The sequence below is a fragment of the Triticum aestivum genome, chromosome 3D (assembly GCF_018294505.1).
Source record: "Triticum aestivum cultivar Chinese Spring chromosome 3D, IWGSC CS RefSeq v2.1, whole genome shotgun sequence".
Classification (NCBI taxonomy): domain Eukaryota; kingdom Viridiplantae; phylum Streptophyta; class Magnoliopsida; order Poales; family Poaceae; genus Triticum; species Triticum aestivum.
In genome coordinates, this window is record NC_057802.1 from 199,613,681 (window position 1) to 199,638,420 (window position 24,740).

The window sequence follows — 24,740 nt, forward strand, 5'->3', positions numbered from 1 at the left end:
ATTGGTTGTTGAACCATTGTGCTGAGAATTTGAATTCCACGTTTCATATTTCAAAATTTCCAATTCGAATAATAAATTATAGGGGAAAATAAAATTATACAGGAGCGAATAAAATAACGTGCACACGGTTAGAAAGAAAAATAGTGTGCGCGATGAAAAATAGAAAACTAACGGTTCTTTGACGTGAAACGTTTGCGATCCCGATGGACGCACACACGGTTTCGTCTCATATGCATGTGCAATTCATGGTAATACGACAAACGTTCCAAACCAGTGTCTGTGATATTGGAATACCTATCGCACACAGTTATGAAAATGGACACGTTGGCATTAGTAGAGGCACCGCACACATTTTACATTCTTGAACTGTGTGCGATAACGTACCTTTCGCAAACACATTGGTAGATTAAATATTGATGTCTACCTTTTCACACGACTATAGTGGCGTAATCGTTTGGGATGTCTCTCGGATCAGAATTGTAACGTTGAGACGTAACGTGTGGGATTGGGGCGACTTCTCATAAGTTTATTCTATGGCGGTCGGCAGTAGCCGCTCGCCTATCCCCGGCGGTTTTTGGTCGTGTGGGAAGCCCCCCCCCCCTATCGCACACACTCACTCGGTGATGGTTCAGAATACGGTTGCAAAAAGGGGTTAAAAACCGTTTGTATAGCACATTACGTTACCAGTGTATGTTGCTTGGTGCTCACTACTAAATTATAAATCATTGTTAATTAAAATTGGCTTTGATATACCTTGGGATCCGACTGGATCATTTACTTGAGCACTATATGCCTAGCTTAATGGCTTTAAAGAAAGCGCTGCCTGGGAGACAATCCGGAAATTTTAGAGAGTCACTTACTTATGTTGTGTGCTTTTAAAAAAGTTAAAAAAACAAAAAAAAGAGGGGAACCTAAAAGCTTTTTCAAAAAGATAAGTGATTGGAAGGTTATGCATTGGAGAAGTAAGGGTCGACCTTGAACACTTGTGTTCATGCTCATGGAAACAATGTACAATCTTTCATGGAAGTTTCTCACAAAACTAATTATTCCCTTGTACAAATACATTGTATTATAAAAATAATGTGCCAAGATTTACCGTTAGGGTGTTTAAAATGCTTGTTTGGTATGTGAAGTGCAAAAACAAAAAATTTGGCTATAGTGCGCGAATTTAAACTTTTTCCTTTACCTTCAAAAGTTTGTGAAATTTTTACACAGTACTTCTATGCAAATCTTTTATTGTTTCCTAAGTTTTCATATTTTTGAGTCATAGAAGTATATGTACCATCTGCATCTTTACAAATTGTCTTGTTTTCATAGATTGCTATTATAGTTGCTTTATTTGCTTATGTCTGAAATCTTGTTGAGCCCTGTTGACTTGGGATCCATAGAATTCTGATAGCATGCAGTGGGTAATGTTTGATTATAATTATACAATAATTTTACAGCGGGACATGATGGAATTTGATGTTATATGTACTAACCCCTCTAATAAAAATTTCGGTTAAGTTTTGTGTGGATGAAGTGTTCGAAGATCGAGGAGGTATCGATATGAGGAGAATAAGGAGAGACAAGAGTTCAATCATGGTGATGCCCAAGGCATCTGCAGTAAATATACAGGGAGACTCAAGCGTCTAAGCTTGGGGATGCCCTAGAAGGCATCCCATCTTTCTTCAACAATTATCGGTATGTTTTGGTTTTTGTTTTGTTCACATGATATGCGTAAATTCTTGGAGCGTCGTGTGCTTTTTATATTTATTTTAATAATGCACCATGTTGTTATGAGATAGTCCTTGGTTGATCTATATAATGCTCTTTGCACTTCACTTATATCTTTTGAGTATGGCTTTATAGAATGCATAATGTGCTTCACTTATATCATTTGAAGTTTGGATGCATGTTTCTCTAGATATATAAAACTGCTATTTGCGGAATGCTCTTTTGCTTCACTTATATTTATTAGAGTGTAGTATTTTGTAGAAAAAATTAAACTGTTATTTGCAGAATGCTCTTTTGCTTCACGTATATCTACTTAGAGAGTCAACAGGAATTGGTCATTCACATGGTTAGTCATAAAATCCTACATAAAACTTGTAGATCACTAAATATGATATGTTTGATTCCTTGCAATAGTTTTGTGAGACTGAGATGATAATATGTGGGAGGTACTAGTGAATGATTGTGGTTGAGTAAGAATATTAGTGTTAAGGTTTGTGATTCCCAAAGCATGCACGCATGGTCTCTCGTTATGCTAAGAACTTGGAGCATGATTTATTATTGATTGTCTTCCTTATGAGTAGCGATCGGGGACGAGCGATGGTCTTTTCCTACCAATCTATCCCCCTAGGGGCATGCGTAGTAGTACCTTGCTTTGAGGGCTAATAAACTTTCGCAATAAGTATGTGAGTTCTTTATGACTAATGTGAGTCCATGGATTATACACACTCTCACCTTTCCACAATTTGCTAGCCTCTTCGGTACCATGCATTGCCCTTTCTCACCTCGAGAGTTGGTGCAAACTTCGCCGGTGCATCCAAACCCCGTGATATGATACACTCTATCACACATAATCCTCCTTATATCTTCCTCAAAATAACCACCATAACTACCTATTATGGCATTTCCATAGCCATTTCGAGATATATTGCCATGCAACTTCCATCATCATCATATACATGACTTGAGCATTCATTGTCATATTGCTTTGCATGATCATATAGCGGACATGGTATTTGTAGCCCAGCCAGCGTTCATCATTATCATACATGTTATTCTAGCATCATTGCACATCCTGGTACACTGCTAGAGGCATTCATATAGAGTCATATTGTTCTAGATATTGAGTTGTAATATTGAGTTGTAAGTTAATAGAATTGTGATGATCATCATTATTACAGCATTGTCCCAGTGAGGAAAGGATGATGGAGACCATGATTCCCCAACAAGTCGGGATGATAATCCGGACGAATATAAATAAATAAATAAAAAGAAGCCAAAAAGAGCCCAACAAAGAAAGAGAAAAGGAGAGAAAGAGAAAAAAGAGAAAACAAAAAATGAGAGAAAAAGAGAGACGGGGCAATGCTACTCTCCTTTACCACACTTGTGCTTCAGAGTAGCACCACGTTTTCATATAGAGAGTCTCCTATGTATTCACTTTCATATACTAGTGGGAATTTTTCATTATAGAACTTGGATTGTATATTCCGATGATGGTCCTCCTCAATTGCCTGAGGTCATCAGAAGCAAGAAAGTTGGGTACACACCCACTTAGTTTTCATATTGAGCTTTCATACACTTACTAGTTGCATCCGTTGCATGGCAATCTCTACTCCTCGCATTGACATCAATTGATGGGCATCACCATAACCCATTGATTAGTCGCGTCAATGTGACACTTTCTTCCTTTTTGTCTTCTCCATATAATCTCTACCACCGTATTCTATTCCACCCATAGTGCCATATCCATGGCTTGCGCTCATGTATTACGTGGGGGTTGAAATACCTGAAGCGCGTTAAAAAGTATGAACCAATTGCTCGGCTTCTCATCGGGGTTGTGCATGATAAATACTTTGTGTTAAGGAGATGGAGCATGACACAACTATATGGTTTTGTAGGGATAGCATTCTTTAGCATTTTTATTCTGAAAGGCGTGATTGTTTGTTGGTATTCCTGGGTATTGATGTCTCTATTTCAAATTATAGACTATTGATTTGAATCACTGGCGTCTTAATATTCATGCCAGGATTTGATTATATGATCAAAACTATGTTAGGTATCATTCCACATCAAAAATTCTCTTTTCATCATTTACCTACTCGAGGACGAGCAGGAATTAAGCTTTGGAATGCTGATATGCTCCATTGTATCTATAATTTTTTATTGTTTCATGCCAATATTCTACAACTTTCATATACTTTTGGCAAAGTTTTATATTATTTTTGGGACTAACATATAGATCCAGTGCCCAGTGGCAGTTCCTCTTTGTTGCATGTTTTTGGTTTCGCAGAATATCCATATCAAACAAAGTCCAAACTCAATAAAAAATATGGAGATTTATTTTGAAATATATATGATCTTTGAGAAGAAGAATCAATGCAACATGGTGCCCAAGGGGGCCACGAGGCACCTGGGCGCGCCCAGGTGGCTCGTGGGGCCCTCATAAGTCAATTGTTGCCCTCTTTCGCCGCAAAAATGTAATATCCAGAAAAAATCATGTTAAAATTTCAGCCCAATCGGAGTTATGAATCTCCGGGAATTTAAGAAACGGCGAAGAGGCACAAAATAGGAACACGAAACGGAAGAGGATAGAGAGAGAGAGAGAGAGAGAGAGAGAGAGAGAGAGAGAGAGAGAGGTCCAATCTTGGAGTGGTAGCCATGGAGACCATGGACCAGAGGGGAAACTCTCCTCCCATCTAGGTGTAGTCCAAGGAAGAATAGGAAGGAGGGGGCTCTCCACCTCTCTCCTGGTGGCGCCGGAGCGTCGCCGGGGCAATCATTGTGACGACAATCTACACCAAGAACTTCGCCACCATCATCACCAACTATGTCCCCCTCTATGCAGCGGTGTAATCTCTCTATTCCCGATGTAATTCTCTACTTCAACATGGTGCTCAATGCTACATATTATTATCCAATGATGCGTTGCCATCCTATGATGTTTGAGTAGATTCATTTTGTCCTATGGGTTGATTGATGATCGTCATTGGTTTGAGTTGTATGTTTTATTTTAGTGTTGTCCTATGGTGCCCTCCGTGTCGCGCAAGCGTGTGGGATTACCATTGTAGGGTGTTTCAATACATTTAAGATTCACTTATAGTGGGTGGCATGAGTGATGGAAACACATACCCGTGTAAGGGGGTTGTTGCGTATGGGAGTAAAGAGGACTTGTTACTTAATGCTATGGTTGGGTTTTACCTTAATGATCTTTAGTAGTTGTGGATTCTTGCTAGAGTTCCAATCATAAGTGCATATGATCCCGGTACAGAAAGTATGTTAGCTCATGCCTCTCCCTCATATAAAATTGCAATAATAATTACCGGTCTAGTTATCGATTGCCTAGGGACAAAATCCTTCTCTTGTGTTACAAAAGCTTTCTACTAAACAACTAACTTTTTTTGACTTGCCATTTACTCCTAGTTTTATTTCCGCTAAGTACTTCTAGCTTTATTCTTGCAAACTTATCCTTCCACCTACAAAATAGTTTCATACTTGTTCTAGGTAAAGCAAACATTAAGTGTGTGTAGAGTTGTATTTGTGGCCGATAGAACTTGAAGAGAATATAAATTCCACCTTTAGCTCCTCGTTGGGTTCGACACTCTTTTTTATCGAAAAATCTACAATTGATCACCTATACTTGTGGGTTATCAGCCTTCTCCTTCTACTTCTTGGCAACGAACTTGGTCCTTCCGAACTGCCTGACTGGTGCATGGGGAGCCTCTTCTGCATCACTAGTTGTACACCCGCGCTTCGGGTTCTTGCGACGGGCCACAGAAGGACCGGAGCCACTGCCACCTCAACATGACACAAAACAGAAGGGAAAGCAGGTGTAAAATAAATGCATAAGCCAAAGAAATTAGTTTGAAGAGAGGAGCGACGTTGTAGAGAATAGAGGGTTGGTGGTTCAAGCGGTAGTACCGTGGTCTTGCAGCGGTAGAAACACTTGAGGCTCAAGCGGTAGTACCGCTCTGGGGTGGGCGGTAGTACCACCAAATCTTATGCGCAAGATCATGGCAATATCCGGCAGTATTGGAACCACAAAACTTTGATACTACTGCAACAAATCCTCTACTCTCCTATCTAGCAATCCTTCCTCGTCCTAAACTTGCCATGATTTAGCTAAAAATCAATGAACAAGACCGCATTTCCCTAAAGCCTAGATTCAAAAAATAGAACCGTGGGAGCAAGAAACGGGGGCAATACCGGCGTCCACGGCAAGAGGAGAAGGTGGAGAACGATCTCACCAGTCGGAATCAAGGAAGATGGCCCAAATGTGGCAAGCTGGGGGCGGTGCCCGTAGTGGTTCCGGTGCTGCAGAGGAGTTTGCAGTGGGGGAGACGAAGTGAATGGGTATGGGGGTTGGAACCTCCCATGCCTGTTCACTTAACACCTCCAGTAGCCTTCTAAGCAGTAGTACTGCTCCGAGGAGCGGTAGTACCACCTCGGTACAACTAACGGCAGGAGGCCGGTAATACCGCCTCAGCGGTAGTACCATAGGGTTTAGGAGGTAGTACCACATTAAGGGTTAGTACCGTCCAAATCTTGCGGTACTTCCACTTGAAGTCTAGGATATAGCACAAGTTCAAATATTTGGAAGGGATGGCTTAAGCAATTATAACATAGGGTTTGTAGATGACGTTGTATATATGGCTTGGATTGGAGACTCAACACATAGCAAATGGTGAGGAACACTCCAAGGATAAAAGGCAAAAGAAAAGAGCCCGCCTTAGAGTGAACAAAAAGAAAAATACCTAAAGTCTACATAAACCAAATTAAATCCAAATATAAAAACCCTCTTTCAAGAGAAGAGGATCGGTGGACGGGGCCACCTATGTTTGAGTCAAATGGTTTGGCACCACGAAGATTTTAACCTTGGGTCCAAGACCAAAACTCATCTTTGAAGCACAAGTACTGTCAACAATGGCTAATGTCAAAGATTGATTCTATTTATGCATAATAAGGAGAGTGTGAGTTCATTAAAGTAACAACACTCCCCCTATGTCCATGCCTACATCTAGAACAAGATAAAATTATGAGTGCGATGGGATGTGCATATATTGCCTCAAGCCACATTTCTCAAATCAATGATATTTAGCTCAGGCCTTAACTCACGAAATTTTTGCTTCATACAATGGCTTCGTGAAAATATCCGCTAGTTCCTCATGAGTCCCTACAAAGATAAGGTCAATCTTTCTAGGCTTGATGTGATCCAGAATGAAGTGATGATGGATCTCAATATGCTTCGTCTTGCTATGTTGCTCCAGGTTGTGGGAGATCCTGGTTGCACTTTGTTGTCACATAGAAGAGGCACTTTCTCACAAGTTAATGAGGAAATCAATACCATTGTTACACCCACAGCTCCTGCTGCTATACATACTGGACCAATTACTAGAGCTCGCGCACGCCAATTGAATTACCAGGTACTTCTGATTCTTGGTAGCGATTCTAACGTTCATGAGAATATGATGCTGCCTAAATTGGATACATTTGCTTTGCTTACAAATGAAGGTCCTAGCTTGGATAAGAAAGATGAACCTTGGATCAAGTTCAAGCATGGAGACGATGGCATGGGCAAGGGGGACAAGAACGGAGTTACAAGTGATGATTCCAGGAATTTAAAACCACCATAATGAGTGCATGAAGCCTTGGAAGAAATATACAAGATGCCACTTCATAAATTTCATATAGAGGCTATTCTAGGTGCTGTGTCACCTTATTATCGGGCCAGGCCCATGTAATTTTGAAATACCTGATTGTAGGCTGTTTTTAGAGTCCGTATGTGTGGGGAAACAAGAGTTAGGGTTGGTTTAGGACCCCTCCGCCAAGGGCCATGAAATTCCCCCCTCTTCCTCCATATATACAGCCCTTAGGGCATCGTTTAGACTTTGGGATTTGTTTAGTTAAAAGTTAGCATTTGCTACTTCGTATACTTTGTTTGTGTCCAACGACCAGACCAAGACCGCTTTTGGATCCCCGCGTTTATCAATACTTCATCTATATTCACAATATTCAGATAGCATTATCATATTCTTGCTTGTTCTTCGATTGCGTGCAGGAATAGACCTACGTGGTCAGGCTGATCGTGCTTCCAGCATCGTCAGTAACCTCAGGAGATTGGTCTAGCGATTGCTAAGGCACAACATCGTGCACGCTTGTAGTCGGATCGTCAAAGTTGGCTCCACCAAATTGATAGTTATCATCTCATCGAAAGATCGGCACCCTCGCCTTTATCAAGAGGTATCATTTTTCAGGTTGCTCGATGAGAATTTCTAGTTTTTCCTAGATTAGATTTATTTTCTTACCTATTATACAAAAAAAATCCCAAAAAAGTTAGATATGTTTATCCTTTGTCCAAGCCAGTCTGAGCCTTTTCAATTTTATTTTCATTGTTTGCATTATTGAATTATCGGTTGGATCATCGTGTCAAGTTGCTGGTCTTAGTGTCTAGTTCGTTTAGAGTTGTGAATTCTGTTCACATTAGTCACATCGCTCTTGCATCGTTATTCCTTCCGCTATCTACCATCCCATCCATCAATTTCCACCACGTGCTACCCACCGTTCATTGTCATAATCATAGTTGAGGTCGTTCACATCTTCACTTGATCCAATCTACATCTTATCTAGTTTATTTAGGAAAGAGGGAGAGAGAAAAAATACAGAGAGAAAAAGTTAAAAAAAAGTCAGAGAAAAAAAGGAGAGAAAGAAAAAGAAAAAAGTGGGAGAAAAAACAGGAGAGAAAAAAATTGGATATATCTAGACTCAATCTCGTACCTGAATTCGGATTGGAATCTGTTTTGCGCAATGTTCAGTAAAACAGGTATAACTTCCTCATACGAAGTCCATTTTGGCTCCGTGAGTACTCAAATTAAAGCTAGCGACAAGGCGCATCTAAATAGTTGTAGAAGATAAATCAATATTTGTCACCTCAAAATCAGCTTCTAAATAGGTCCTTTTGCCCTCCGAAGTTCACGAACACATATTGTTCCAGTTGTCAGGCTAGTTTTAGAATTTTTTAATTCCTCATATCAACTCGGAACTGAGTGATTCTTTTTGCGTTTGAAAGCTTGAGTCAGTGCCATTCTTGAGAAAAATTATCATAAAAGTGGCACAAAAATTTCTAGAGTAAAGTTGGAGAGAGAGTTGTTGGTATATCCTACTTGGTAGTTGTTTCTCATCATTATCTTTACTGCCATTGTGATCTTCGATTATATCTTGCTGTACAGAGCTACTTCATATCCTTTATTGATGCTAGTTGTGCAACACCGTGACCTCATTAGTGTTCTTGGCTCGCGTCTCTAGTCCGGTCTAGCCTAGGACCAGCACAGTACCGTCGTTGAGCGTTTATTTCAACATTGCATCTCTGAATTGATTATTGGTAATCTTTTGCTACCATATATTTAACCTTCCAAGCTCCACATATTTCTACACCGTGTATACGTACGTTCCCCTGGCAATCGCTATACTCAATCTTCGGAGTTATTTGACACTGTTGGTTGCCTGTCACCACCTGCTGCATGGTAAGAACTTGTAAGGTATTGATATTTGCTTTACTGTGAACGCTTTACCACCTGTCGGGGAAAACGACACCTATGGGATCCCCAGGGAATTCCTTCTACTGTTGGCGGGGGCGAAGGGATGTGCAAAGAGCAGGTCTAGTGATCAACGCGAGGGGATTTTTACCCAGGTTCGGGCCGCAAATGATGTGTAGAACCCTAGCCCTGCTTGTCTGTATTTATCTTGTGTTCTTCAGCTCTTCGACTAGCTATTATGTGTGCCCAGTCCAAAAAGTCTGAATCCTTCCACAGTACGCCTCGGGCCTCCTTTTATATGTCAAAGGGGTCACCACAGTGGCACACAGGAGGTGGAAAGTATCTACTGTGTGCAAGTTTATCGCCTGACACCGTAGGACAAACGCATTTAATGCGCTGCCTACATGCCCTCTTGCTTTATCAGGGACGACAATAGAGCTTGTCCTGTCCATCGCCGCCTCGCCTTGCTTTGACGCACCTCCAAGCTGACGTGGCATGCAGCGCCATGCTGGCTGGCTGGTTGCTGCACTGGTGCGGTGACAGGGTCTTCAAGAAGATCTGCATGATACCACACAGGTGCTTGACTAGTTGGCCTAGAAGTTGCATGCTGCCATGCGGGCGCTCGCCTAGTTGGCGGACTGGTTGTCACATCGGGGTGGCCGCGGGGCAGCGAAACTTTGGTAGGTGCGGGCCTGGCTGCGGCCCCGCATATGCCCTGGCAAGGGTCTTGCCGGGGTCTCGCGGCCGTCCCCGGCAAGGATCTTGCCGGTGGTCTTCGGCCGTCCCCAGCAAGGATCTTGCCAGGGGTCTTCGTCTTCTGGTTCTTATCTAGACTTGCAGGTCTTTGGTCTCCATGAAGATCTGCGTGCCACCACACAGGCGCCCTGGAGTCTTGGTTTTGACGTTGTCGATGGTGTCAGAACTCTCTGGCTCAAGGGTGGCGGCTTTGCTGGTGTTGGGCAAGTTGCCCCGGCAAGGCTCTTGCCGGGGCTATGTAGGCCGCCCCGGTAAGGGCCTTGCCGGGGGGAATCCATCTTGCCCCTTTGATCTTCATGCCTCTGGCTTGAATGTTGCCTTGGCAGTCTCGTTCCCTTCCTTCCTCTGCCCCGCCAAGCATGGCCGTAGGTGTGGCTACGACTGCCCGTGCACAAGTAAAGGGGTACAGAAAGGCCCCTACTTTTGTACACCGACAGGAGCCCCCCCGAGCCTCGGCCACACATAAGCGCGATGCGTTGTTGGGCCAGGCCCAGAATGGTGCGCGGGCACGCGTGTCAGAGTTTTAACCGCGGTAGTTCCTTCACCAGTTGCGCTTCCCCACGATCCACAGTGAGTGCGTGACGTGGGGGTCGTACGTGGGACGGTCGCAGCACGCTTGCATCACCTCGCTGTGAATCGTAAAGAGGCGGCCCGCGTCTTCCCCATAAAAAAGAGGAAACCGCAGGGGCGCTGCTCATTTACCCTCCGCGCCTTTCCTAATCTTGGAACCGTCGTTCCACGTTTCCCACCACGCCCGCCTTTTTCGCCACGTACGCCGCATGCATGGCACGGGGTAGGTGACGGACGCGCGGGATATGGGAAGGCGTGCCATGTCCGATACCCATGCACCCTTGATTGGCGCGGGGAGGGCGGTCCAGCCCTTCCTGCTTCGAAGGGCCCTTCAGAGGGGGCATAGAGCCAGCCCAGCCCTTCCTGCTTGGCTATAAAAGGGGAGTAGGGAGGAGGAAGGTGCATCTCCTTGCATCTTCTCTTCTTCTCCGTTCTTCATCCACCATCATGCCGAGAGGGCGCGGTCGCGGCCGTCCCTCTGCGGAGCTGACTAGATCTTCTTCTCGCCAGAGAGCCGCGGCGGTCAAGGAGGAGCCAAGCGACCAAGGCGGAGGTGCTGGACGGGGCCGCGGTCGGCGAGGTGGTCGAGGCAGAAGAGGACGTGGAGGTGGGGCACCTGTGCGCCGCCGTCTCCTCCTGCTTCGTCAAGCGGCAATGTCGGAGACACGGCGCTAGAGTTTATTTTGCAGTTGTGTGAGCTGCCGCGTAGCCGTCTTCGCCTTCCCGAGGCATTTGCGAGTGTGCTGGAGGTCGACCAGCCGTCGAGGTTGAGGCTTTACTTGAAGGGATGTTGCAATGGCGACATGTGGGCGAACACAAGGTTCCCCGTCCCTCATGTAATGCTTCTTCATCAGGGTTGGAAAATCATTGCACGCGCCCACTGCTTGATGAAGGGGCACGTGTTCCACTTCAAATTAGTGGAGGCCGACCTGCTCTCCGTCAAGGTCTTCGGGCGCTCAGGAGTCTGGTTAGGGTGTTGCACGGAGAGCTCAACCGACGACGAAAGCTCCTCCTCAAGCGACAGCGATGAGGAGGAGACCGGTGGGGAGGACGGCGGGGACGGGTCCGACTAGACGTCTGACGCCCCGTCCCTAGGCGACGCCGGTAGCACCATCATCTGCACCTGGCCTTCTCCCCGGCAGAGCGATTTGCTGGGGGGTAGTTCTTGGTGGTGGCTCCTCGAGACAGCTCCTTGAACTTCTCGGGGCTGTCGCTTCTGGCGGCGCTGGAAGGCCGGAGAAGATGAAGAAGGTGGGTGGCGGGCCATCAACTCGGAGTACGATGGCATTGACGCCTTCGTCTCGTATTGCCGGCCCGCTGCCTCATCTTTCGGCTCCTCCCCCGGCACCGTCATCACCAGCCCTCTTTTGGGCGGCCGTCGGGACATTCTCTTGGTGTCTTCTGCTGCTCGCACCTTTCCTAGGCACTCCTTTTACTCTCCTGCTATCTTGATCCACTTCCTGAGGAGAGGGACAAGAAAGGGATTACGGGCATCTTATCTTTTTTTTAGATCTTAAGCCTGCGGGCACTTGTTGAATTTAGACTTTGTAATCCCTTGCTCATGTTTACATTCCATATGGATTGTACTTGTTGATCAACGTATCAATGAAAAAGGAGTTTGCCGGGGTTTTTTGTGCGTGAGCGAGGCTCACACCAAGGAACGAGTCCTCGTTTTTTTAAGTAAACTACGTCGCCCGGCAACAGGCCTTGCCGTCCTCCCGCCTTATACCACAACTACACTCAAGCCCTTGGCGGGGGTAGGGCAAAGTAGGATTGGGCCCTTCATTTGTCTCCCTTCCATCGCAACTAAAACCAAATTCCAGTCCGAAAGGGATTCGGATATAGGAAGGAGGGAGCATGGCGGCTTGGCTTGCCGGGGTCGGGGTGCCAACTCGTCTCCTTTCCTCCAAAAAGTTCCGCTGAAGCGCCCATGCAGCCTAAGAACCAAAAAGGACTGGGAGGGACACAAAGACACATACTCGACCTCTATGCTAGGGGTTAGTTGCCGCTAAGCACTATCAACCCTACCAGAGGTAGACTCAACCTAACATGCATGATAATGCTTAGGGCGCCAACGCTTCATTTATTCATCTGTTGCTCAGGGTCTGCGCCTGGCTTTGTACAAAGGGTTACATGCCTCGCTGGCAAGGCTTGTACAAAAAGGTGGGTTGCCGGGGGGCCGGCAACCACGCCTCATGGGTAAAACTTGCGAAGATGTTCGATGTTCCAGGAATTACTCATTGGGATACCATCTTCGGTCTCCATGCGGACTACGCCGGGCATGGTGACTCGTATTACCCGATAAGGGCCTTCCCACTTTGGCGTCAACTTGTTGGAATTCTTGGCCGACTGAACGCGCCCAAGAACAAGGTCACCTTCCTCAAAGCTTCGGGCGTGAACCTTGCGGCTATGATAGCGGCGCAATGCTTGCTGGTAGCGTGCAGCTCGCACAGCAGCCCGAAGACGATCTTCCTCAAGGTGCATGGCGTCATCTTGCCGCAACTGCTCTTGCTCAAGCTCATCATAAGCGAGCAATCGAGGTGACCCGTACGTGAGTTCTGTGGGGAGAACTGCTTCTGCCCCATATACGAGGGAGAAGGGCGTCTAGCCGGTGGCTCGATTTGGCATCGTTCTGATTGACCAAAGAACTGCCAGCAACTCGTCAATCCAGCGTCTTCCGCACTTGTGCAGCCAGTCAAAAGTCCTCGTCCTGAGGCCCGCAACACTTCAGCATTTTCCCTTTCCACCTGGCCGTTGCTTCGTGGATGTGCAATAGAAGCAAAACATATCTTGCTGCTGACGTCTTGGGCGTATTGCATGAAGGTGCGGCTTGTGAACTGCGTGCTGTTGTCGGTGATGACTCTATTTGGCACACCAAAATGGCAAACCAGTCCTTTGAAGAACTTGACGGCTGGTTGTGCTGTCACCTTTCTCATTGCTTCCACTTCCGGCCACTTTGTGAACTTGTCGATCGGAACGTACAAGTACTCAAAGCCCCCGACAGCACAGGGAAAGGGGCCCAGTATGTCAAGCCCCCAGACCGAAAATGGCCAGGAAAGAGGGATTTTCTGGAGAGCTTGAGCTGGTTGATGAAGTTTCTTCGAATGGAACTGACATGCTTCACACTTGGTTACTAGTGCAGTTGCATCCTGGAGGGCGGTGGGCCAAAAGAAACCTTGCCGGAATGCCTTGCCGGCAAGGGCTCTTGATCCTATGTGAGTGCCACATATGCCTCCATGTATCTCTGCCAACAGCTCCAGTCCGTCCTCCCGGGGAATGCACTTCAATTTCACACAGTTCGGTCTTTTTCAGTACAGGACGTCGTCCACAAACTGGTACATGGTAGACCGACGGGCTACTTTCTCGGCTTCTTCCTGCTCCTCGGGGAGTTCCCCTGTTTGGAGGAACTGAACAATGTGCCGCGCCCATGTCGGAGCCTGAGGCTTGACAGCAAGGACTAGAGGCATCTCTTCTGCCATGGGAGCGGCTGCCTCTACACCAAGGGCTTGAAGCCCTGCCGGATCCTGTCGCTCCCCGACAAGCTCAGCGTCCCCGGCAACATCCTTGCCGGCGGCTCCTGGGAGCTCAGGAAAGCACTTGTCGGGGCCTGATTTCCTTTGCTTATTCTGCCCTGCTAATGGTTCAATGGATGGTTGAGTTAGTTGGAGCACAAAGGTCCCTGGTTCCACAGGTAACTTTAGGGCAGCACGTTTTGACAGGTCGTCAGCAATGTTGTTCTCTGCTCGAGGAACATGCTCTGCTTGCAGACCGTCAAAACGCTCCTCCAACCTTCTCACTTCATCTACATAGGCTTGCATCAACGGGCTTTGATAATCCTTATTGACTTGCTTGACGACAAGCTGTGAATCACCTCTGACGATGAGTTTCCTAATTCCGAGGTCTGTCTCAATCCTGAAACCGGCAAGCAGCCCTTCATACTCTGTGGTGTTGTTTGTTAATCTCTCCCAGGGAAAGTGCATCTGGACCACGTACTTGAGGTGCTCTCCGGTGGGCGCGACAAGCAGCACACCAGCACCGGCGCCTTGCAGCGAGAAAGCCCCATCAAAGTACATAATCCAATTACGGCTTGCTTCCTTGCCGGGGAGAGTGGTTTCTTGAATTTCTTCGTCAGGCGTTGAGGTCCATTATGCAATGAATTCTGCCAAGGCTCTGCTCTGAATGGTCGAAGTACTTTCAAACCTGAGACCATAGCTTGATAGCTCCAACGCCCACTCCACAATCCTTCTGGTTGCATCTGGGTTGTGCAAGATCCATTGCAACGGGAAGCGAGTGATGACAGTGATCTCATGTGCTTGAAAATAGTGACGCAGCTTCCTTGAGGTCATAAGGAGGCCGAAAAGCAACTTCTGCATGCCAGAGTATCTTGATCTAGCCCCTTGTAGGAGGGAGCTAAAAAATAAATCGAGTGTTGCATCACCTTCTTCTTCTGTGTCACTTTCATTTGCTTGCGCAGATCCCACCTCGTCGGCACCAGACTCTGCCCTGCCAAGATCAGACCTCACCGGGGGTCTTGCTTTGCCGGCACCAGACCCTACCAGGGAGAGTTCTGGCTCGTCATTCGGCGGCCTTTCCGCCACCACTGCTTCTTCCTCAACTTCTCTCTGCGCCACTAGCGCGGCACTGACCACTTGATTCGTTGCCGCTAGATATAGCAGCAACGGCTCTTGCGGTTTAGGCGCGACTAGTACCAGTGTAGAGGAGAGGTACCTCTTCAAATCTTACAGCACCGCCTCTGCTTCCGGGGACCATTCTATTGGACCTGCCTTTTTCAAGATCTTGAAAAAGGGCAGGGCACGCTCGGCAGACTTGGAGATGAACCTACTCAAAGCAGCAACGCAGCCGGCAAGCCGACGCACATCCTTGACTCGTATTGGTGCTTCTATTTGCTCAATTGCCTTGATCTTGTCGGGGTTTGCCTCGATCCCGCACTGTGACACAGAGAACCTGAGAAGCTTGATGGACGGGACACCAAACATGCACTTCTCAGGGTTAAGCTTGAGGTTGATCTTGCGCAAATTTGCAAATGTTTCTTCTAGGTCTTGTATGAGTGTTGCCTTGTCCTTGGTTTTGACCACTATGTCATCCATATAAGCTTCCATATTTCTATGTAGCTGAGGCTCAAAACCAATTTGGACTGCTCTTGCAAACGTTGACCGGCACTTTTCAACCCGAAAGGCATTCGTATAAAACAATACATACCACATGGGGTGATAAACGCGGTCTTCTCTTCATCTTCCCTTGTCATGAAGATCTGGTGGTATCCTGAGTAGGCGTCAAGGAACGACAGCAAGTCACACCCGGTAAAGGGAAAGGATCCTTTGGACAAGCTTTATTGATATCTGTATAATCAATACACAGCCTCCATTTCCCATTTGCCTTGCGCACTACTACCGGATTGGCCAACCAAGTTGGGTGGAGCACTCCTCTGACCAAGCCTGCCGCCTCCAACTTCCTGCTTTCTTCGATGATAAACTCTTGCCGCTCCAGAGCTTGCTTTCTGACCTTCTGCTTGACGGGTCGCGCCTGAGGACAGACAGCAAGATGGTGCTCAATCACCTCCTTGGGAACGTCGGGGATGTCAGATGCTTGCCACGCAAACACATCGACATTCGCCCGCAGGAAGGCGATGAGCGCGCTTTCCCATTTGCTGTCGAGGGTGGAGCTTATAGTAAAAGCCCCGCCCGTGACGTCCTCCTTGATGGGCACCTTCTTGGTCTCTGGTGGTGCTGCCTTGGATTTCTTGCTCTTGCTGGTGGAGCTCTCTGGCACGTCCTCTATGGGAGCGCGGCACTCCGAAGAGGCGCGCTTGCTGAAGCGGGTGCAGGAGGTCTTGCCGGAAGATGTCTCACCGGAAGGGGCCTTGCCGGCAAAGGCAGAGGTCTTGCCGGTTTTCTTCCCTCCCGGGGCTTCAGCGGCAGTTGCTGCAACTGCCTCTCGGTAGAGTTGGTCGGCGCAGATGAGCGCATCTTTCTTGTCAGAGGGGACGGTGATGATGCTCATCGGCCAGGGCATCTTCAACGTGTTGTAGGCGTAATGTGACGCCGCCATGAACTTGGCCAGCGCTGGGCGGCCAAGGATACCATTATAGGGCAAGGGGATCTTGGCGACATCAAAAATGATCTTCTCCGTCCTATAGTTCAGCTCACCCCCAAATGCAACGGGCAACGTGATTTTACCTTTCGGCCGACTCATTCCCTGGTTGACCCCTTGAAACGTGCCCGTCTCCTCGAGATATCCATCAGGAATTTGCAGCCTCTTGATCACAGTGGGCGAGATCAAGTTCAGGCCGGCCCCACCGTCAACTAGCACCTTTGTCACCTTGAGGTTGCGTATCGTTGGTGAAACCAACAATGGCAAACACCCGACCGCCATTGTGCGATCGGGGTGATCCTCGGTGTCAAAAATGATAGGCGTGCTAGACCACTTCAGTGGCTTCTGGGCATCGAACGATGGCTCTGCCGCAGTGACCTCACGCGCCCACTGTTTCAGTCGGCGGTGAGAGGTATGCAACGAGGCACCACCACCGACGCACATGGCCTCCGTAGCCTTCTAGAACTCGTGCTCGCTGGACTTGGCATCATCATCATGATCATCGTCTCCCTCTTTCTTGTCGCGGCCCCGAGCGGGCCGCTCTGGTTGGCTATCTTTGTCGTGGCGATCTCCTCGGCCGCCACGCTTCTTGCCGGACCCCTCAGCACCGTCCTGACCCTTCTCCTTGTCTCGCCTCTCGTACTTAGCTTTCTGCTTCTCTACAAGCAGCTCAACCTGCCGGCAATTCTGGAGGTCATGGCCCTTGGTGCGATGGATCTTGCAGCACTGCTTGTCGGAGCCTCCTGGCTTGTCGGCAACCGCCAAAGCCCGGCAGGCGGCGCACCCAGCAACTTCCTTGCCGGGGTCGTCAGCCTTGGCCTTCTTGGCGGTGCCGGGGTCGCCGGATCCCTCAACGGCAAGCACGGTCTTGCCCTTACGCTTCCTATTGCGGCGTCGGCCCTTCTTTGCCGGGGCGACGACGTCTTCGTCTATGGAGTCGGTTTCCGCACCGGTATCTTTGCCGGGGTACTTCCTCCCTTCTTCAGCCCGAGCACATCTACCGGCCAGAACATAAAGCTCGGCTACATCCTTAACCTTGTTCATCGCGAGCTCCTCATGCATCTTGCGGTTGCGCACATTCTGATGGGATGCACTGATGACGGCGGCGGGGTGAACATCCGGGATGTTGTACTGCACACGACTGAACCTTTGTATGTACTTGCGCAGGGTTTCGCCGTCCTTCTGGGGGATGACATGCAAATCACTTGCCTGGCCAGGAGCTTGATGGCCTCCGGTAAAGGCGCCAACAAACTCGTGGCACAGATCCGACCAAGAAGAAATGGAATCCACTGGCAGGTGCATCAACCATGACATGACGTTGGGCTTAAGTGCCAACGGGAAGTAGTTGGCAAGCACCTTGTCATCGCGAGCCCCGCCAGCTTGCATCGCGATAGTGTAGATGCTGAGGAACTCCAACGGGTGAGTCTTGCCGTTGTACTTTTCTCCGACCTTAGGCTTGAATGTGCGGTGGGTGGGCCACTGGAACTGCCGCAGCTCACGGGTAAAGGCTGGACAAACCACCTCGTAAGGTAGGTCACCGGAACCCCCCGGCACTGGGCGGTCCATAGTGGGCCCGGCACGCCTATCTGACTGATGGTGTGCTTCCCGCCGCCGCCTGATGGTGGTCCGAGCGTCTTCCTGGGCTCGCTCCCGAAGAACTTGACGTTCGTCGCGGCGGGCTCGCAGGTCGGACGATGTTGTGGAAATGTCGTCACAGGCGTCGGCCCGACGAGCCGGCGGCTGCTGTTGCTGGCGTGGGGGAGGAGAGTGCACCGTGGTCGCAGCAGCTCTGGTCCTTCCACCACTGGCGTGCGCCGGCTCGACAGAGCATCGGCACGAGGGTCCCGCTGGTCACGGTTCATCTTTATTGGCGAAGCTGATGAGGCTCCGAATGGTGGCTCTCCACTCGTCGAGGAGCAGTTGCACGCATGCCAACGCTTCTGCTCGCGTGGGTGGCGGCGAAAGCTGCGTGGACCATGACCCGCTCTGACTTCTAACCACGTTAGAAGGAGCTCTATTACGGTCTCGCGATCGCGCGCCATTTCCGCTAGCGTCTAGGCGCGCATGCTGGCCCGGTGCGTCTCAAGAGTGGCGCAAAGGGCTCTTCCCGCGGTGGTGCCTAGGGGCACCGACGTCGTGGCATTGCTCGTCGCGCGCGGCCTAGGAAGACCACGGCGCGGGCACCGGCTGGGGCGTCCTGGAGGTTGCCGTGCCGCCAGTGGGCAGCACGGCCCCGCCCCTGGGCCCAGCGGCGTGCGGCTCGTCGTCATGGGCACGAACGACGCCGCTCGCCTGGCTCCAATTATCAGGGTGTCATGTAGGCTCGCGGGCCACGCCTCCTCCGCCATCCGCGGCTGCCCCGTCGCCCGCCCGTGCTGGTACGGGCGGTTATATCCAATGAGTAAATTGTTGAATAAATTGAATGTCATGAAGTTGATATCATATCATGCCTAGTGGTAGCTTCACATTGGGTTTAGAAAGTTAAATCTTTTGAGACTTGACAATCACAATTTTGGTCATACAAGCAATTCACGAATAATTAGTATAAGGAAGAAACCTTCACATGCAAATACACTATCCTAGAAATCTTTTGTGATTGTGAGCCCCCATCAAAATATTATATGCCAAAATTGTTGATGTTGGACAAGGAAGACAACGTAATGATTTATGTTTGTTCATATTCACATAGAAGTTATATTGTCATAGATCCTTCAACATGTGGTGCTTGCTCCCATCTTTGCTAGCCAAAAAATCCGCACCAAGTAGAGATACTACTTGTGCATCCAAAAACCCTTAAACCCAAATCTTATTTTCAAGAGTCCACCATACCTACCTATATGCAGTATTTTCGTGATGTTCTAAGCAAATTTGTATGTGCCATCTCTAATTTTCAAAAATAAATTTCTCTTTTGTGTGCTCGTACCGCTCGCGAGGCGGTGGGGGGTAGCCAATATTTTCCATGCTAGATGTGTTATTCTCACGATGAGTGTTTATTCACTTGTCATTGCACAAGAGTAAGGCAACGGTATTTGGGATGCCTAGTCCCTAAATGAAAAATGATTTTACTTTATGTTTTCAAATAATAAATTCCTTGGAAAGGTTTGGCACGGAGGGCACCCGTGGATACGGCTAGCCATGGAAAGTGAAAGTATGGTGGAAAAAGGAATAAACTTTATTTTCTGTTTGGGAACCGCCTATGATATATCTAGCATGGAAAGTGTTGGGAGGTCTAAGTCGTTTTTGTTGGTGGGAAAAGTATGCCTCTCAAAATATTTTTTATCTCTCAATTTTCGCTTTGAGCTCTGGCACCTCTACAAATCCCTACTTCCCGTTGCGAAGGGCCTATCTTTTACTTTTCAGTATTTACTTTTATTCAAAGAGTCAAAGTTATTCTCTCTATTCCTTTTTATTTTTCTCCTTTGGCAAGCATCATATGGTGAGGAAAGATCTAGGCACATATGTCCAGTTGAATATGGGTAGCATGAGTAATTATTGTTGACATCACCCTTGAGGTGAATACGTTGGGAGGCAAAAACAATAAGCCCCTATCTTCTACGTGTCCGGTTGAAACGTTTTGCTCATGTGTATGTGGTGAGTGTTAGCAATCATAGAAAACTATATGATAGTTGAGTATGTGGAGCTCTTACTTAAACTCTGTTGAATACGTATAATTGCAATTGCATGGTGACTAAGAACATAGGTTGTTGAGTTTCAAGAGAGTTCATTGTTTAAACCTTAACATGTGAATTGGTTGCCACTACAACATGAGAAATTTTATGAGAAAGAATTGTTGTTATGATGCTAGGAAAAGTGATTGAAATTGTCATTGATCAAACTTGTGCACTTTGCTAGCATTCACACTTCATAAACTATTTCTTTTATCATTTACCTACTCGAGGACGAGTAGGAATTAAGCTTGGGGATGCTGATACGTCTCTAACGTATCTATAATTTATGAAGTATCCATGCTGTTATTTTATCATTCTTGGGTGTTTTACAATCATTTTATGGCAAATTTATATCATTTTTTGGGACTAACCTATTGACCCAGTGCCCAGTGCCAGTTGCTATTTTTGTGCTTGTTTTTTACATCGCAGGAAATCAATATCAAACGGAGTCCAAACACAACGAAACTTTACGGAGATTTGTTCTGGACCAGAAGGAACCCAATGGGCCTGAGTTGCACCTGGGGGGTGCCCCAAGGGGGGCACAACCCACCAGGGCGTGCTAGGGCCCCCTGGCGCGCCCAAGTGGGTTGTGCGCACCTCGGTGGCCTCCCGCACCGCCTCTTTGCACTATAAATTCCCAAATATTCCGAAACCCTTCGGGGTTACCCTAGATCAGAAGTTCCACCGCCGCAAGGCTCTGTAGCCATTGAAAACCAATCTAGACCCGTTCCGGCACCCTGCCGAAGGGGGAATCATCTCCGGTGGCCATCTTCATCATCCCGGCGGCCACCACGATGAGGAGGGAGTAGTCCACCCTCGAGGCTGAGGTTTTGTACCAGTAGCTATGTGTTTGATCTCTCTCTCTCTCTTGTGATCTATATCATGGGCTTTGTTAATATAGTCGGATCATACGATGTTTCTACCCTCTATACTCTTGTTATGATGAATTGAATATTTACCCTTTGAAGTTTTGTCTTACCGGATTGAATATTCAGAGATGAGAACACATGATATATATCTTGCGGTATGAATACTTGAGGTGACAATTGGGGTATCATATTGATCCACTTGATATGTGTCTTGGCATTCAACTCGCGGATTCCTGCGGTGATATTGGGGTAATCTATGCATAGGGGTTGATGCACGTTTTTCTTCGGTAGAAACTTTGGGGTATCCTTGTGGTTCTTTGTGTGGATTGAGTATTATGAATATGAACTTGCTTTGGTGTTATCTTAGTATGAACTCTTGATTAGATCAATCGGAAAGAATAGCTTGCGTTACTCTAGTGCGAACTCTAGGATAGATTGATCGGAAAGAATAGCTTTGAGGTGGCTTCGTACCCAACGAACAATTCCTATCTTTTCTTCCCCGCTAATAGGAACTCGGGGGGTGATTGTTTTTTACACTTTGAGGGATAATCATATGATCCAACTATGTTAGCATTGTTGAGAGGTTGCACTAGCGAAAGTACGGACCCTAGGCCTCATTTTTAAGCATTGCAATACCGTTTTTGTGCCCGTTTACTAATTGCTACCTTGCTATTTTTTATTTATTCAGATTATAAAAATATATTTCTACCATCCATATTACACTTTTATCACCATCTCTTCGCCAAACTAGTGCACCTACACAATTTGCCATTGTATTGGGTGTGTTGGGGACATAAGAGATTTCTTGTATTTGGTTGAAGGGTTGTTTGAGAGAGACCATCTTCATCCTACACCTCTCACGGATTGATAAACCTTAGGTCATCCACTTGAGGGAAAATTGCTACTGTCCTACAAAACTCTACACTTGGAGGCCCAACAGCACTTCATCTGGGCCAGAGCCTGCAGCATGTCGGCGGCGACGGAGGCGAGGTGTTCCTCCGGGTCAACAAGCACAGCGGCCATTGCACTATGGACCGCCAGCAGCTCCTGGCGGTGGGGAGTTGGAGGCATGAGGATGTTTCGTAGGTTCCATTTAAGCAATTAGGCAGGGGCCGTGATAGAGATCGGTGGGTTACCTGACTGGATCCGAGCAGAACATAGATGTGGTTGTAGCTATGGTTGCGGCGACATCGGTTTGAGCTGCCGGTAGGGGGAGGCGCAGGGGGAGAGAGATACTGAGGAAATTTGGTGGGTGGGGATGTAGTTGGAGGAATAAATTCTGAAATCGCGCGCCTAATGAAAATTTCACTGCGAAACTTGAAACTTGGGCGGGGGAAACACATAACACAGACGAAGCGCGTAAAATACTCGTGTGCGAGAAAACAGAAAATTGGCAGATTCCGTCTCCAAAAAATGTACACGTGTAGTTAATATTTTTTGGTCAATAGTACGCCTGGTTTATTAGGAAACATCGCACAGGTAACTCACTTATGGATCATTAACGCAAAAAAACGCAGACGGGTACGACATAGAAACCGTGTGTTTTGTGACCTTTTAATGATTAACGCAAAAAAACGCACACGGGCACACATGCTAATCAACGCTCAAAGCCCTCAAAGGATGCTCTTACCGACATTGTACGTTAATACTACAAACTTAAAGTACTACTGGTAATTTGCTCTAATACTAAAAACTTAAACTACTTCTCACAGCTGCCATCGGGGCATGGTGGCCAGACGCCGGCATTCTCCTTCCCTGCCTTGTAGGCGGCAGCCCACCGTGCTTCGATCTCCGCCAAGCTCTCCTCACCATGGCGTGCGGCCTCTTCTTTCTTGCGGCAGCGGGACTCTCTTTTCTTAACTACTTTTTGCCTTTTCCGCTCCTTTTGTGCGGCTTTGGCCGCCTCTCGATCCACCGCCCATTCGGCCATGGCAGCCTCAAAGTCCGGCCACGTAACTGTGTGGCCACCGGCAGCGATGAACTCGGCGTGGCGAGATGCCATCGCTTCCTTACCATGTGTGCGGTCGCGGGCAGCGAGGAACGCGGCGCGGCGGGATGCCATCACTTCCTTAGTAGTTACTGTGCATCGCGGTGCCATGAACGACGCTTGGAGAGAGCTCTGGGACGAAGGGGTCGGGCAGTCATACAGTGCGGTGGTATTCAAGAGCTCAATGACAAACGACAACTGAAATTTGGCTTCCCTTGAAATTTTGCTCGTTCATTATCGCACACAGTTCATCTCCATCGCATCTGGAAACAGTGTGCGCTGAGCCTATTGTGTGTTGCGTTATGATTGGTGCTACCTCTTGAGCACTGCGTTGGTTTTCCCTTGAAGAGGAAAGGGTGATGCAGTAAAGTAGCGTAAGTATTTCCCTCAGTTTTTGAGAACTAAGGTATCAATCCAGTAGGAGACCACGCTCGAGTCCCACGCACCTACACAAACAAATAAGAACCTCGCAACCAACGCGATAAAGGGGTTGTCAATCCCTTCACGGCACTTACGAGAGTGAGATCTGATAGATATGATAAGATAATATTTTTGGTATTTTTATGATAAAGAGTAAATAAAGATGCAAAGTAAAATAAACGGCAATAGAAATAGCTAAGTATTGGAAGATTAATATGATGGAAAATAGACCCACACCCCTCTCCATATTTGCAAATAAGGCCTTCCCTTGTTCATCCTTTTCTCCCACAAGATAGACTACTCACATAAATGCATCTTGATGTTCCGTGCAACGCATGGGCAAAATATAAGTGTGGAGATACAAACGTATTATTGATACTTGTTTCTGTAAACTAGCATCTACATTCTTCAACGCCTCAGCATGTGAGGCCTTAGCACAATGACTTCTCGATTATGTAAAACAAAGGTTTTCCCGTCGCCGATAAGGAGGGGGTGACGGCAGCGCGCTTTTTGGCTTGCTCTAGTCCTAGTAGTCATACTAGGTGGTCTAAGCACGTGTAGATTTATTCTTTTTCACGTCTCGTGTTCGCCGTACTGCCACGACTGTTGATGAATAGACGGTAAGTTATTCACGGGGAAACCCTTGTTGAGCGTGTTTGCGAGAGAGAGAGAGAAAGAGAGAGAGAGAGAGAGAGAGAGAGAGAGAGAGAGAGAGAGAGAGAGTGTGTGTGTGTGCGTGTGTGATATGTCTAGAGACTGAGGCAATGACAACAGATTCTTTGTGTCTATGTGTGTGGAGGATAGAAAGAGACATGTACATGGGGCTTTGTGTTGTGTAACGTGGAGACACATATACATAATTAGAGAGTGAGTGTGCGAGATACACATGCGGACATGGGGAGAGATGAGGATCCAGATTAATGGGTGTTTGTGCGCGTGTTTGTGTGTGAGAGGGAGTATGTGGAGTAGAGAGACCACTAATGATGTAAACCTAGTATAAGGGAAGGGGGAATGGTGTGACATGTGTAGTAGCGGGATAGCATGGGTGCGGGCGGGGGGAGCAGACTATTTGGAAGAGACATCGATTGTGTGTGGGAGAGGGGTGTGAGAGCGAGAG